Genomic DNA, 17,233 nt, shown 5'->3' on the forward strand with positions numbered 1-17,233 from the left:
AGGCGATAGCGCGGTTTGGGGCAGTTCTGCGAGATTTTGGAAATAGAAACTGAGGGAAAATTTGGAGTGTGTGAGGTGTACGAAAATTTGGAAAGGGACGAAATACTATGGTGGTTAACCGTGAGGATGGTAGTTTGTGATGTTGGATGGATTATCAAAGGATGAAAGGGAAATAGGAAAATTTTAGTTAAGAGATTCTGTTTTGGAAGCATAGTATTCGTTTACGTGTAACCGGATAGGTACTGAATATGACTTACTGATGTTAGGTAACAATTGAGGATATATGTACTCGGGGATGACAATTGGTCATGTTATAAATTGCATGGGATTAAAGTTATAGGCACTAGAGAAAAATGTGGTTGGGTATGATTATGCATGAGGAATTATGGGAAAGTATTCTAATAATAATGGGAGTAAAGCTTTGACTATTACAGTGTAGTATACTTGGTAGCATGAAAGAAGGTATTGAGTTGTTGACTGTGTTCGTAGATATGAATGAAGTTGCTTTAATATGTTAATGCTCAGGTACTGTGAAAAACTTGAATCGATGGTTTGGCCATGGCAAAGTTTAGGTGCTTGATACTTATGATAGTTGTAGACTAACCATGATGCGCATTTCATAGAGGAGTCTTTATTTGAGCGCTTAGAATTGGGTCACGTAGCAAATTAGACTGATTGAGTTGTTAAAAACCCAAGGGGTTCTGCTACTGATACAGCGCCTGGCGGCGCGGGTAGGTGCGCCAGGCGATGAGAATAGCGCCAGGGGTCACTGTATTGTTTGGCGCCTGGCGGCACGGTGTGCTCCGCCAGGCGGTGACGAGAAGAAAGTGGGTCTAGAAGGATGCTGGTGCCTGGCGGTGAGTGAATACCGCCAGGCGGTCTGGAGTAATTGCGCCTAGCGGCACGAGGGTAGGGTCAGGCGACAATACTATTGTTCTTGCTTTCTTGGTGTGTTGTTTTGATTATCGATGATGTTTTGCTTGGATCGGGAGATGTTGTGCCATGAACGGGTAGGTTCATGGAATGGCGGATGACATGTGATGATATGAGCGGGGAGGTTCATATCCAGTTACTCTCACGTGGGGATACGAGTGAGGTAGGTTCGTATGTTCCGTGCTCACGTTGAGAGATGCCACGTGCGGGGAGGTACGGGGGCTGGTGGATCACATGTGTTGGACTACGGGCGGGCAGGTCCGTAGGGTAGGACTACGAGCGGGGAGGTTCGTAGAGGCAGGACCACGAGCGGACAGGTTCGTGTGAGCATCATGTTCCCGAGTCCAAGGCTAACTAATTGTATGATTTGAAGACTGATAAGTTTTGGGGTTAAGGTCTTGGCCAAGAATTATATATAATGAATAAGATGGGTATATGATTTCTCCTATGTTTTATATGCTTGTTATTTTATTTTCTCAGCTCACCCTTTCTGTTTGTGTGTGGCGATGATCGTGTAATTCGTTACACGGGAGCAGATGTTGATACAGGTGGTGCTGAGGATGTTTAGATGGCGGAGTGAGGGCTAGCATGGGATTAGAGCTAGGATTTTCTCTTATATGTATTACTTTACGTTTTTATTATAAACATGAATAATGGGAACTTGTGACATTTGACTAATTATGTTATAAGTTTTGGCGCGTGCTTTCATGAAATTAAATTTTTCCGCATTGGGATTTTTATCGAGACGACTATTAATATAATTATTTCTTTTATTATTTATTTTTAAGTAATATTCCCTAGGGATGTTACAATGGTGGTGGTGCCTCAAGGCTAGGATGTAATTCCACGAAGGCCACGTGGTGGTGCCTCGTGTAAGGGTGTAATTCCGCGAAGGCCTCACGGTGATGCCTCACTACTAGGACATAATTCCACTGTCTCGTGGTGGTGCCTCATTGTGCATATCCGGATAGTCTAGTCTTGAATGGTTTGGTAAATCATGTGTGGTTTCCCGATATTTATGCTTGACTATGTCATTGTATGTTGAGTGTATGACATGAGAACTTTTTCACTAGCTTACCCTTTCGCTTGTTGTATGGTTGCATGTAGTTTTCCTCCTTTGCAATGATCATCAATTCTATTGATGTGAGCAGATGCGAGAATTCGTGGCAGTGGTGATGACAATAAGGATGCTACAGCTTGATGGTTAGGGATATGTATGGGGCTCACTATGGAGCCGCAGCTGAAGGAGTTTTAGTATTTAGATTCTCTGTTCTGGACAAGAAATTGTGTTGCTGTTGATCCTTTGTATTGATGTTAAGCAGTGTAGTGCCTCTTCCCTTTCGTTATGAACATGGTTGGGGTATCGTGTACCCTCATATCCAATTTCCGCACTCTCTGAATATTCATGTATGCGACGTTTTGTTAAATTGGTTTTATCTATTTAATTGGGACGTTACACAAGATATATGATAACAAAATTTACAATAAAGAGCTAATTTATATAATAGGAGTCGGTATTATACTATTGATCCAAAGATTATATATAGATTCAAATAAACTATGTCACTTCAAATGTTGTATCTAAAACTATATTTTCTTGTGAATCCTTCAAAATTGTATCATCTATTTTTGAACCTATTTATATTTAGAATACATAATGATAAGTGATAAAACTCGATAAGTGGTGAAAAAAATTAATATAAGTTTAATTATTTACATAAGTTAAATATCCAACTATTTTAAAATTAATAAAGAAATCATATATCAATTGTAAATAAATAAACTAAGGTAGGCTTGTTTCTTTAAAAAGAAATCATTAATTTCATCCTATTAATCTAATGTTGAGTTCAAACATTATGAGATGCATTCATCTCCTCAATCAATGAATTTTCAATATTTATATTAACCTTAGAGGCTCTCATATCACTAATACAGAAGAGGATTCTACATCATCATTTTTACATTAGACATTGTAAAAATTCTTGTAAGAAATGCGTTCAGACATTTTTGTAAATAAATCATCATTATTTATGTTTGACTTACATGGTTGTGACGTATATATACTGATTTATGTCGGACCAGAAATTGACCTAAAATTACATCGTTAAGTCTTGGTTCAACGTAAATCAAACCATTTATGTCGAAGCTAGGTAGGTTAAAAATAAATAATGTTTTAAAAATTTTCCAATAATGCTTTCTTCTTCATTTCTCTACGCATGAAAGGTCACAACAACAGTGGCGACAATGGTGATGAGGATTTAAGCTCCTTTTGGTTCCATTGTCTCCAAAATTCTTAGTTTTTCCACATCTGGTGGGCATTTTCTCTTGAGGCTTCATTCTCTCTTATTTGTTTTCATATTAAGGTTAGTTTCCAACACTTCTTTTGTTACCATTGTAATACCTTTCTCTCTTGTTAATTGCATGTGATGACTTTGCTTATATTTTGTCATTCCCATTATTTTTGTGATGGACCTTGTAGTGCGAAAATGAAGAGGAGAATGTCCATGGCTACAACATAAATGGAGTGAAATGGAGGAGTGGATTCAAGCTTGGAGGCTCTTGAAGCAATGAAGGTGAAATGGAGAGGAAACCTATAAGAGAAATTTATTCTAGGGAAGGAGGTTAGAGGAGTTCTTGGTAGAAACAAGTCTAGCAAAGTCACTCTAGAGACAATAGGTGGTGTACTCTCAACACTTAGTCTATTATCAATTCAAAGTAACCAAATACAAGATTAGAATGACCCCATTTATAGGAATCATGGTTGGCCAAATGAAATGAGAAATGTAGCATGAAATGAAATGGATATGTAGCTTGGAGAAAAAGCACAAAGGTGGGTCTTGTGATGCAAAAGAAGAAGGGATCTAATGCCAAGTGGCAATCACACTCTCCTTGCATGCACAAAGGTGCACCAAGCCTTACCTCTAAGCACATTCTCGACGAAAAGGTTTAATTGGGCTTACATTAGCCCAATTTGAAGACTAAACAACATAGTACTTTAGTATTTTTATTCTAGAACATGGCCTAACATGTGGCTCAAAATAAAATCTATTCTAATGCTTCAATCATGTGTGCTCTCATATTTTTATGTCTTCTTTAGCCCATGAGAACAACATATAAAGCCCATGATGAATTTGATCCTCTTGAGGCAAGCCCATTTGAATACTCTTCATCATGCTTCTAGTATTGGGCCTCGAGGTGGGCTTAGGCTTGTTGATGAATTTGGGTTTCGGCTTGTTGGGATCACATCCTTTTGTTACCTTTGAGCAACCTTTTTAGGAATTTTGAGGAACTTTTTTTTTATTTGAACAACTTTTTTTGACATTTTATAGTATTGAAATTAGTTTTAACTTAGTTTTAATATGGATATTTGCATACAAAATATTTTTTAGGGTTAAGTATGTTTTTAGTCCCTGAACTTTGACCCAAAATTAGAATTCGTCCCTGGCCGAAACTTTGATAAATTTTGGTCCCTAAACTTTAAAAATGAATGAATATAGTCCTTTTAACCCAATTTTGTTAACTTTTTTTTTTAGGTTTCAATCGCATTTCTTAGTAAATATTGAGCCGAGAATGTGTCAAACGGCGTAAACAACTCCAATATTAACATGAAACACATTCGACATGTTGAAAAAAGACAACATAATTGGGTTAAAAGGACTATATTCATTCATTTTTAAAGTTTAAGGACTAAAATTTATCAAAGTTTCAACTAGGGACGAATTCCAATTTTTGGCCAAAGTTCAGGGACTAAAAACATACTTAACCCTATTTTTTATGTTTGATTAATTATCAGGTGGATTGTTAGTTTATATTAAGAATTAATAGATTTTGATTAAATTATAATTTTAGTTTATATTAGATGTTTAATTAATTTTAGATTTATTAGATGTCTTAAGTTTTATTCCGGTAAAGGTGTGAATGAACCTTAAATTGAAGATAAAAAGTAAAGAAATATCTCAACCTTCGGAAATAACACTCAGGTTAAAATAGTTTTGTCCCTTAACCGTGGGAGTAGCATTCTTATTTATAGGTAAATCGATTACAAATTTTGGAGATATACAAGATTATATCTTCTAAAATAATCTAGTTAAAAGATAATGAACAATAAATAATGATAATATTCTCTGATTTGGTTTGTATTTACCAAATATGGGAGAGATAACATTTTATTAAGATTTTCCTAGATTTCCTCGAATATTCATCATATCTCACAATTCTGGAATGTTCTTCGGCCTTTTGGAGACTTCTTCCCATTCCTTGGACTACCACATGGCTTCTCACTATGACCTCGGTCAATTGGAGACACCCTTCAATGACCTAAACCTTCACCTGGCCTCTTATAGTGATCTCGACATTATGGAGACATTCCTTTTTAACCATAACCTACCTCCTCTCAGCACCCTCGATTTATGGAGACATCCCCTTTCGTTTTGACTCATTCTATGTCTTCTATCAGCTACCTCGACTTTATGGAGACATTCTCTTTCGTCTTGACTCATTCTCTATCTTTTATTAGCTACCTTGACTTTTTAATTTCCCTATAAAATGGCCTCTAGACATAACCTCGACTAATTGTAGACGTCTTTGGTTCAAGAGGGTACATAACTCTCTAACTTTTGAGCTTCCGCTCCTAAAGTGGGGAAGCGAAATAGTTGTCTTTGCTGTCTTTTCAGTAACTGTCGTGCACCATTTCCCACGTTTCATCATGACTCCTCATCTATCCCACCACGTGTACCATATCTAACAGATGCCTCAAATTGTGAATAACACGATCTTTTCCCACATAACCTTTGCAGTTTTCGAAGCCTAATTACTTCCTTCCCATGTTCTTCTTCTTCATCTCGTCGCTCTTTGCCATTTCTCATCTTTATCCGTTTCTCTTTACTCCTTTTTCCAAAGGTAACTCTTTTTTTGTATTTTCTCTTTATATTGATTACAACTAGGCATAATTTCTGCTTGTTGACTTTTTTATACCCTTAGCTGCTGGTTTCCTTGCTTCTTTGTTTGTTGATTTCTTTTCGCCTTTCGCCATTGTGTTGCCTGTGCTTGGTTTTGGTTCCTGGGTTCTAGGTTGTCTTAGGTTACTGCATTCATTTTTTCTTCCTTTCTTGAGTTGCTAGTGTGTGCCTCTTTATTTGCCTTCATGACATAATAGACCCCTTGTATCCTTGGGCTACCCTTACCCTAAGAAGGGAAGTTTCCTCCATGACCACTCTTACTAGGGTTAGGGCCTTTAGGCATCACAAAACTTTGTTTAAAAGTAACGATACTAGTGTGGTGGTAGCCACTTGTGATGTGGAAGAACCCATATGCAGAGACAGTACCTTACATCCTCTTCCCCTTCAAAAGTTTACTTTTATGTACATCACTTTGTTCGAGAAACTTGGCTTAAGGCTACCCTTTAACACTTTTGAGAAAGAACTTCTCACCGTCTTGAATGTCGCCCCCTATCAGAGTCATCCCAATAGTTGGACATTTATTCGAGCCTTCTAAGTCTTGTGCACTATCTTCGGTATTATGTTGCCAGCTAGCATGTTCTTGTATTTTTTTTCAAACTTAGGACTCCTCCTATAACGTCCTAGATGAATATTACTTAATAGAATAAATAATTATAAATAAAACTCAAATCGTCTGATATTATTATTCCCAAAATAGCGGGAAATTTAAAAATTAGTTATCGCGCTTAAATTCATGTTCATAAATCCCGTATAATTATTACGAAATCCAAAAATCCAAAATCAACTGAAAGATAAATAGTGATAAAATAAATGACTCATAAAATTCTCCCAAGATAGCCCTCTATCTATCTCTATGCAACTCCATCATCACCTGGAATATCATATGCTCCCGTGTGACAAGTAGGGATGTCAAAAAAATCCGTACCCGCGGGTATCCGCGGATAAAACCCGCAACGGGTAGGAAATGGATATTAAAAATGGATACCCGCTACCCGCGGGTATGAATATTTTTGATACCCGCTTGTTAACGGGGCGGGTACGGGTATCATAGTATCCATACCCGTGGATACCCGTACCCGCTAAACTTTACCATATATATATATATATATATATATATATATATATATATATATATATATATATATATATATATTAGTAAACAACATTATGAGTCTTCATCTAATAATGGTGGTCAGATTCTTACCCCACAAATGAGTAAATTACTTCCATATACTGTGGAGGTGTTGATGTGTCTCTAAGACTGGTTATGGACCAACATGGAAGGTAATAAAATTAACACTTTTACTTAGATATTTTAATTAAATGATTGTTAGAAATTTTTACTGAACTTCTTATGTTTTAAGGCTTTTCTAGATTAAAATTGGACAACATGAAACTTTATACAATGTTGCAAGAGGTGGACATTGATGAAGTTAGTAATTTCTTTAATATTTTATTCAAAAATAAACTACAATATAAATTGGTAGTGATTTTTTATTTGTTTGTTTTTCAAGAATCAATCGGAGAAAGGAGACTTGTTGATCTAATCACTAATTATGGTTAAATATTTATTTTTTAAAATATTTTTGTAAATACCCGCGGATACCCGTGGATACCCGCGGATATGAAAAAAATAGACGGGTACCCGCATAACGGATACCCGACGGATATGGGTATGGGTACGGGGCAAATATTTTTCCAGCGGGTAGGGTACGGGGGAACTACTACCCGTACCCTACCCGCCCCGTTGACATCCCTAGTGACAAGTCACATGATCATCGCCAAGCTTAAACAAAATGGGTGAGCTCAAATCAACATAACACACAATTTAGTAATACAGACACCCACCCAAAAAAAAAAATACTCTAACGTAACTCCATGCTTATTCTAAAACCCTTACTACCCAAGGTATTTTGAAACATCGTCTCATTATTTAAATGAAACGGCTAACCCAAGCATACCATACAATTACTTGACCATGGACCCAGGATATATCATGCTTCCATGAACATGTCCGCTCATGGTCCAACCTCTACAAACCTCCCCGCTCATAGTCTAACTCTACAAACCTCATCGTTCGTAGTCCAACACGCATGATCCATCCAGCTACGAACCTCCCCGCTCACAGCAACTCTCATGGGTGAGCACAAAATATACAAACCTCCCTGCTCGTATCCTCACACGAGAGTATCATTAATAGGAACTTCCATACCTATATTAATCACGTGTTCCATTACCAATCACAAATCTACCCCCTCGTGATAATATCAAGCATATTTGGCCCAAGGTCATCATCTCCAAACATGTAAAACACTTAAACTCATCAACTTAACCAATACGAGATTAGCACATACTCACCCATGGTCATAGGGATTTCATATGCTTCCACGAACCTGCCCGCTTGTGGTCCAACTCTACAAACCTCCACGCTCGTAGTCCAACATGTGTGAACACCTGCTATGAACCTCTCCACTCACAATAGCCTCAAGTTTGAGCTCGAAACATACGAACCTCCTCGCTTGTATCCTCGCACAAAAGTACGACCAAGTAAAAGCTAAGAATATATATTTCCAATGTATGAATCTATATAACAACACTCCAACCATGCATATAATTATCCAATTCACATTACCTAGGATATTCCTTCTTCCTAATGCACCACGTACAAAATCAAGATTTATCAAGCCACATGATCACATATCCATACACAAATGCCCCTTAATAGCTAATTTGATATTATTAAGAGATTATACATGCAATTGAAATACTCCTAAACAATAAGCTTCTAACCTCCTAAATCATGTAAGAGATTTAGTGATGTCAACATCCCATGCTCTAATTGTAAGACCCACAAATTTAAATAATTAAATAAATAATTATTTAATAAATGCGGGTAAGAGAAGCCTTTATGGCATTAAATCCTAACTTTCTTGATGTGGAAAAGTACTAGCTCAAATGGTTGAGAGTACTTTGGTTGTGTGAGAGGACCTAGGTTCAAGTCCTATGTATGTCAATTGTGTGTTATTTAATTGTTAGTTTTTTTAAGAGATGCTTAATGTGATAAGTAAGGATATAATATTTGATGTATGAATATTATCACAAAACATGAATTGGTTGAATGATTGTGCACTTGAATTGCAATTGTGTGGTGATGGGTTCAAACCTTGGCTTAGGGGGGATTGGTATCAAGTTGAGAAGGAGATTGGGAGAACGCAAGGAGAGGCTCATTGCTAAGGAGTGGGAAGTGTAGGAATTCTCAAATTTTGGCAAGGAAATCCAGGTTAGGCGAGTTCTTATTGCTTGTTTTTATTCTGCTATCGATTGATTATATGATCTGAACCATAATGAAAGTGTAGAACCTGTCTATTCTCGTTTTCTTCGCGTTTCTGGATTTTTCCAGAAATCGCCTAGCGGTAGTTCATGCGCCGCCAGGCGACGCTTCCTGTTTTGGCCAGTTTCTGGTTCGTGGTGAGTTTTGTGATATTTGTGATGTTGAAAATAATTATGTATGCGTGCATAGATGCGTTTAAGGAAGAAAAACCGCCTGTGAATTGAATGGTGTGTGAAATTGGTATGAATGGGGATTCCATGTGGGGTTGGGGTATATGGGGTGTGAGATGATGAATTGTTGTGTCGAGTTTGATCTATTGGATTGCTTGTATGACAATGGTATGGACCTAAACTGACATAGACTCGGATGATGGAACCACTCATATTTTGACTAAAAACGCGGATTGGAATTGGTAGTACAAGTGGGGTGTGGGGAAGCCACGAAAGGTGCGAACAGACCTGGGGAGAACCTAGTTTTTCACGCACCACCTGGCGGCGCTAAGGCTGTCGCCAGGCGCCCCATCAGACAAGCATAAAGGTTGTTTTGGGTGTGTTCGCATGATGGGAGTGGTTGAGTGGGGAATTAAATGCGTCGTGGTATGTGATAGACTGGAATTAGTAAGCATGATAAGATTAACTGGTTAAATTGTAATGTGTAATGTGAAGTAGAAGGGCATTCATAGTTAATTAAATTGTATGTTAACAACTGAGAAAATGATAGGTACAAAGTGTGTAAAAATGCTTATCAGATTTATACTCACGAATGGACTATGGAGAGTGATGTTTCGAAGTGATGCAGATTATATGCATCCATACTTGTGTATTCCAAAAGTACATGTATATTATTGACAATCTGGATGGCATGTTATATTTAATTGTTGGTTTGCATTGATAAAATATTTCGATTATATTGAGTGGAATAGAATAGAGTTCAATTCAGTACATAAAAGAAAGGATGGTGTGTATAAATGAGAATAATTATCTTATTGACTTGATTAAGATGTGTGCATTGTGATTGAGTCATTTTAGCATAAATGGATAATTGTACATGTGATGTGAGTTGTGAAATGTGTGATTTGAGGTCCTTAGGACCTGTTTAATGTGCCAAAAACCAGTAACAATTGTGCTACTGGTGTGGCGCCTGGCAGCGAGGGCGAGCTGTCAGGCCATATCAACTTAAAACAGTGGCAGTGAGTCCTATATGCGCGAGGCGCCTGGCGGCAGTCTTGGTTCCGCCAAGCGGAAGTGGTGCAGCAGATGACCTGGATGGTGTGTAGCGCCTGGTGGTAGGCTTGGGCCCGCCAGGCGATGACAGTGCAGCAACACCCCTGATGGCGCGTGGCGCCTGGCGGTGTGAGATGCCCGCCAAGCGGTCTGGAGCTAGATTCTGCCTAGCAGTGTGAGATGCACACCAGGCGGTTTTGGTCCAGTGATGGTGTGCGAGGAAGTTTTCTACACCGGTTTAAGGGATGTTCATGATGCGATGTTTTGGTTGGGGGCCCAGTTACGAGTGTATCTTGTATTGGGGTAACATGTGACCACTTTAGGTTGTAGCCTGGTGGTTTAGGAAGTCCAATGGAGTGTGCGGGTTGTGGCTCGTACGGCGAGGTTTCGGATGATTTCCCTCTTTAGTGCATGTTGATAGAGTTTTGGTAGTCTGGGAACAACTACAAACTTAGGTTTGTTTTGGGGAACTCCACTTGGTGTCACGGTGAGATGTTGTGGCAAAGTTATTCCCACGTGTGGACTATCAGGTGGTGGCCTGTAGTCGCAGGGGCGAGTAGACACTCATGCTGCAAAGATCGATCAATGATCTCACCTAAAGGGTATAGAAATGATAGACGTCTAATGCAAGTGTTGGAAATGGAGAAGTAAGGAAAAAGGGAGAAGAGTACTAACCCGGGTTTTTATGTTGAGATGTTGTATTTAATAGTATATTTGTTTTGTTTTATTTTAAATGAGCTCACCCTATTTGTGTGTGTGTGGCGATGATCATGTAACTCGTTACATAGGAGCAGATATTGATGTAGGTGAGCAGGCTGATACATAGAGACGGAGTAGGGACTTCTTGGGGTTTTCATGGATTTTATTTTATCAGACTATGGATTTATTTTAATAGTTTTATAGTCAATTATATTTGTAATACGATATTGTCGTGAATTATTCTATCCGTTTGGGCACTTTGAACTTACGGTTTTAAAATAATCCTCGCGTTTTAGGAATTGTTGATAATAAATGAGGTTGTTTAATTAAATTTTATTTTGTTTTATTTTAATAAGTAATTTCCGGCTAAGACGATACACTAATCTTTTCCTTTCATAACTTAAACCAAGTCAAGTTTCATATTAATTTATATCTCTAACCCAAGAATCAAACACACCTATGTAGGCATTTGTACATCATGCCATCATGCTAATTTTTGAGCCAGAATAGTTCCCCAACAACCCCAATTTCATTTTCCCGTACAACCAACCAAATTAGACTGTTGGCCAACGTTTATCGCCTGGTGGCACACATGTACCACCACGCAGTACATCAGTTTTCTAGAAATTCCAGAATTCTCTTGCCTGCTTGAAACCCTAAACCTCCCAGAATGCTATTCAATCATGTATTTACACATAAATCACATTCAATCAACTCTCCAACATGCATATGTATTCAATTAATCCAGACACTTGCCAAATAACCATATTCATAATCTGCACAACACATTTCATATTCATCCCCAAACCTTTATGAAACCCTCATGTTCATGAAAACTCCCAATCATCATCAGAAGGAAACATTCTCAGTTAATTATACACTTAAACGACCAAGTAAAAGCACAAGAAGTTAAGGACATCCAAACCTATCATAGAAAACATAGTTGAACTAGGGCACACTCCGATGTCAGTAAACAAGTAAAGTAAAGGGTCAACAATAATTCAAAATAAAACCTAGAGACAAGAGACTACATGGGCCATAGCCCTAGAGAAAAGACCAAATAAACGGAAATCCAGTCCAAGCAGACTATGCAGCGAAACCTCCATCACCCTGATGACCACGAGGAGTTCTTGCATATGCTCACATCAATAAATTGATGATCCTCGCAAAAAGGAGAAAACCACACACAGGAACACAAACAAACAGAAGGGTAAGCTAGAGTAGAAAATAGTTTATCATACAATTATATACATCTCTATAATCCAAAATGCAAATATCACCCAATCATGTTATGACTTGCACATGATACACTAAGACTCGAGACACGACTCATCCGGATACATATAATTAGTCAAATTCAGCGAATGCATGCACTTGTGGTGGACTTCCCTACTCTATCGAGCTGCTCTACCTAGTTAAATGTTACAATGTTTCATCCCCCACACACAAGGTTAGCCCTTAATGAGTTTCATATCTCCTGCTACTCTCACCACTAGAGTTAGTACGCTATATGTGAGACTAACTGACTCTTTAGAGTGTTGGGATGCAACCTTACCTTGAATCCTTACTAAATATATAGATAGGGCACCACCATGAACTTCCACTAACAGAGATCATGGAATAAAGTCCCGACCAATTGAGGCACTACCATGAAGTCTCGCCTAGAGTCTCATGGAATTACACCCTCCGATGAGGCACCACCACGAAACTATCGTGGAATTACGCCCTAACCACAAACCAATTATATTTCCCCATCCAAGTATATAATTGTTATGCATACAAATCTCATGCCAACTTTTATAACCAACCTTTATTCATGCTCCATATCAAAACCATACCAAACTCATCATTTTTATCCCATGAATCCTTCCATACATGCAAACATGCCCAAATCATGTTAAACTCACCCATCACAGACCATAAACCATCTCACTCATAACTAATCACCCAATTCATACTTTAAAAGCAAGATCAATACACACATATAGCCAACATCTGGGAACAGAGAAACAACAGACCAAGACGCATTCTCGCCCAACTTCTCGCTCAGGCAAAAAGGTCTCGCTCAAGCGAGAGGGACTCTCGCTCAGGCGAGCTCCTTTAGCCTAGGCGAGAGCTCGACAAACAAGAATAGTGACCCTCTGCACTTTCGCGCTGAGGCGAGGTCTCCTCGCCTGAGCGAGACATTCTCTCGCTCAAAATGAAGATTGGTCGCCTGAGCAATAACTCATCCAAAAGACCTAGGCGAGCCTCTGCCAGTCTCGCCTGGGCAAGACAAGCTTGCCTAAGCGAGATCATCAGCTCTCGCCACTGTTCGTACCTACAACAACCATCTTTCATACCCAAAACACATAACCAGGCAGTCCACATATTCACAGTACCATACAATCCATACAAGACAAGAAACATGGCTGAAACAGATAGCTTTACAGAAGGTACTAAAGACCCTAGCTTCCCTTACCTGGAAAATGCTAGCCAAGGACTTCGACACCTAAACTGTGGAGCACAGGTAGCTCTAAGAACAGATCCAGAGCTAGAAAATAGCGGAATGAGTTTAAAATGAGTTTACCACGAAACCCTGACTAGAAATACAAAAATACACTTGGAAAGAAAGGGTATAAGTTGGAGAATACTTATACGATTGAGCTCACTGGACCAAGATTGGGGTTAAACCCTAGCAGAGCATAGCTGCAGTCTTAGGGGGGAATAAGAGAACAGATTTCTGAAAAATGACAGAATGAGAGGGTTAGCTGGTTTAGGGTCTTTGGCTCCCTATGGGCCAGCCCTAGGCCAATCGATATGGGGCAGTCCCCTTTACAAATAATGGCAGAAAATATTGGGCCTTACATTCTACTTAACAAGAAAAATTTTCAACCTCGAAAATAAAGACTCACCAGGAAAAACAAATGTGGATGTGACTTCCTCATATCCTCCTCTAACTCCCAAGTAGAGTAACCTGTCCTCCGGTCCCAGACAACTTTGACAAGACTGACTGGTTTTCCTCTACGTTCCTCTACTTGACTATCCTCCAAAGTCACAGGTGGTACCTCCATAGTGAGATCCTCCCTGACCTGCACATCCTCGACCTCCAACACAGACGGATCGAACACATACTTCCTCAACTGTGAGACGTGGAACACTGAGTGGAGATTTGCCAACTACGGGGGCAATGCAATCTCGTAAGCCACTGGCCCAATCCTCCTCGAGATCTTATAAGGGCTAAGAAACTTATGAGAGAGCTTCCTTGAGCGGAGAGCCCTTCCCACACTAGTGTTCAGGTCACCCTCAAGAACATGTGATCTCCAACCGCAAATTCCAAAGGTCTCCTCCTACGATCTACATAAGCCTTATGTCTGCTCTGAGAAGCCTGCATTCTGTCTCTCACCATTCTTACCTTCTCGGTGGTTTATTATAATAACTCTGGTCCGACAAACACTACTTCCCCATCTTGATACCAACACAGAGGGGTCCTACACTTCCTACTGTATAGAGCCTCATATGGCGCCATGCCAATGCTCGCATGGAAGCTGTTGTTGTAGGTGAACTCTATCAATGGTAAAACTTCACCCCAAGCACCCAAGTGATCTAGCACGCATGTTCTCAATAAGTCCTCAAGTGACTAGATCGTTCTCTCTGACTGACCATCGGTCTGAGGATGATATGTTGAACTCATGGTTAGTTTGCTTCCCAAAGCACTCTGTAGTGTCTGTCAAAACTGGGAAGTGAACCGAGGATCTCTGTCTGAAATGATACTTGAAGGTACTCCATGCAGCCTCACAATCTCCTTAATGTACAAATAGGCCAACTTGGCCATCAACATCCTCAAGTTCGTCGCTAAGAAATCGGCACTCTTAGTTAATTGATCCACTATAACCCATATCGTATCATGTCCCCTAAAAGTTCGTGGCAAATGGGTCACAAAATCCATCGAGATGCTATCCCATTTCCACACCGGTATCTCTAAGGGATGTAGAATTCCACCGGGCCTCTGATGCTCCATCTTTGCCTTCTGACATGTCAAATAGGTCGATACAAACTTTGCAACATCCTTCTTCATTCCCTGCCACCAGAAGGTTTCCTTGAGATCCTGATACATCTCAGTCATGCCAGGATGCAAGCTAAGACGACTCTTGTGCCATTCCTCAAGGATTAACCTGTTCACCTCAGTATCATCTGGTATACACACCCTACCCTGGAACCTTAGTATGCCATCATTACCCAAGGCAAAATCCTTTGCCTCTTCTGATCCCAATTGCTCTCTAACTTTGTTTAGACTGACATCCAACAATTGTCTGTCTCTGATTGAATCCAGGAAGTCACTAGATATAGTCAGGTTACTACATCTAATGAATTCGGATTCCAACTCCACATGCAGCTTCATATCCCTGAACTTCTCTAACAGTTCCACCTCCTTGATCATAAGGTGTGCAATATGTATAATCTTCCTACGCAAGGCATCAACCACTACATTCGCCTTCCTAGATGGTATAGAAGCTCAAAGTGATAATCTTTCAGGAATTCCATCCACCTCCTTTGTCTCATGTTCAGCTCCTTCTGATTGAATAAATATTTGAGGCTCTTGTGATCCCTAAACACACAAAACTGGGCACTTTCTCGCTTTCGCCTAGGCGAGAGCTCGACAAACAGGAACAATGACCCTATTCACTTTCTCGCTTAGGCGAGGTCTCCTCGCCTGAGCGAGACATTCTCTCGCTCAAAAGGAAGATTGGTTGCCTGAGCGACAACTCGCGCAAAAGACCTGGGCGAGCCTCTACCAGTCTCGTCTGAGCGAGATCATTAGCTCTCGCCACTGTTCGTACCTGCAGTCGCCATCTTTCATACCCAAAACACATAACCAGGCAGTCCACACATTCACAGTAGCATACAATCCACACAAGACAAGAAACATGGATGAAACAGATAGCTTTACGGAAGGTACTAAAGACCCTAACTTCCCTTACCTGGAAAATGTTAGCCATGGCTTCGAAACCCAAACTGTGGAGCACAGGTAGCTCTAAGAACAGATCCAGAGCAGGAAAATAGAGGAATGAGTTTAACATGAGTTTACCACAAAACCTTGACTAGAAATTCAAAAATACACTTGAAAAGAAAGGGTATGAGCTTGAGAATACTTATACGGAGCAAGAAACGAGATTGAGCTCACTGGACCAAGATTGGGGTTAAACCCTAGCAGAGCACAACTGTAGTCTTAGGGGGGAATGAGAGAACAAATTTCTGAAAAGTGACAGAATGAGAGGGCTAACTAGTTTAGGGTTTTTGGCTCCCTATGGACCAGCCCTAGGCCAATCGATATGGGGTAGTCCCCTTTAAAAATAAGGGCAGAAAATATTGGACCTTACATCTACTTTCTATTCTCTTCCTCTCAATCATTTTATAACACTAATTTATTATTAACTTATATTATATATATATATATATATATATATATCATTAATCGGGAAAATTAAAGACTAATTTTTTATAGTTAATGTTAATAATTAATTCCCTATAATATACGTTTAAAATTAATCTAAAAGTTAAAAATTATTTTAGTTATCAATATTTTTAATTTATAAACCGATCATTATTAATAAAAAGCAAAAATATCATGTATAGGAAAAAACTGATATATGGACAAAACATCCAATCAAAAAATTAAGAAAACATGCATTCATATTATCGGCAGATAAAGTATCCATCTAAGGGAACAAAATGGGCCACTGAACACTAACAGGGACACACGTTCAGAAGATCCAAAGAAGAAGTTCGTGAATAACAATTTTCCACTCCATGCAACCGACCAAGGAAGTGCCTCCTTACCCTTGCTGTTGTCACAAAATGTGGTTGGAGAGAGTTACAGGGAAATGATGGTACGTTTCTTTTCTTCATTCATGAGATCATGTTTGTGGTGGCAATTGGCATACGTTCACACACGCACTACCATCAAAGCCTTAACTTGATGCAAAGGTACAACAGAAAGAAGAAAAAAAAAAAACAACCACTATAAGAAAAATCACTACAATAAAAATCTGTAAATAAGTCACAAAATTCGTAATAAAATAATTTGACTGCCAAATTATCTATGGACA

The 17,233-nt window shown here is 39.2% G+C and overlaps 1 long non-coding RNA gene across 1 annotated transcript; it reads left to right on the forward strand.

Annotated features, from left to right (window-relative positions):
* Positions 1 to 5,587: 5,587 nt before the first annotated feature.
* On the forward strand, positions 5,588 to 11,394 carry LOC114176031. Its single transcript, XR_003602957.1, has 3 exons — positions 5,588 to 5,832; positions 9,065 to 9,171; positions 11,234 to 11,394. It is a non-coding gene; the product is annotated as an uncharacterized LOC114176031 (long non-coding RNA).
* Positions 11,395 to 17,233: the final 5,839 nt, after the last annotated feature.

Source organism: Vigna unguiculata, chromosome 3 (genome assembly GCF_004118075.2).
Source record: "Vigna unguiculata cultivar IT97K-499-35 chromosome 3, ASM411807v1, whole genome shotgun sequence".
Taxonomy (NCBI): domain Eukaryota; kingdom Viridiplantae; phylum Streptophyta; class Magnoliopsida; order Fabales; family Fabaceae; genus Vigna; species Vigna unguiculata.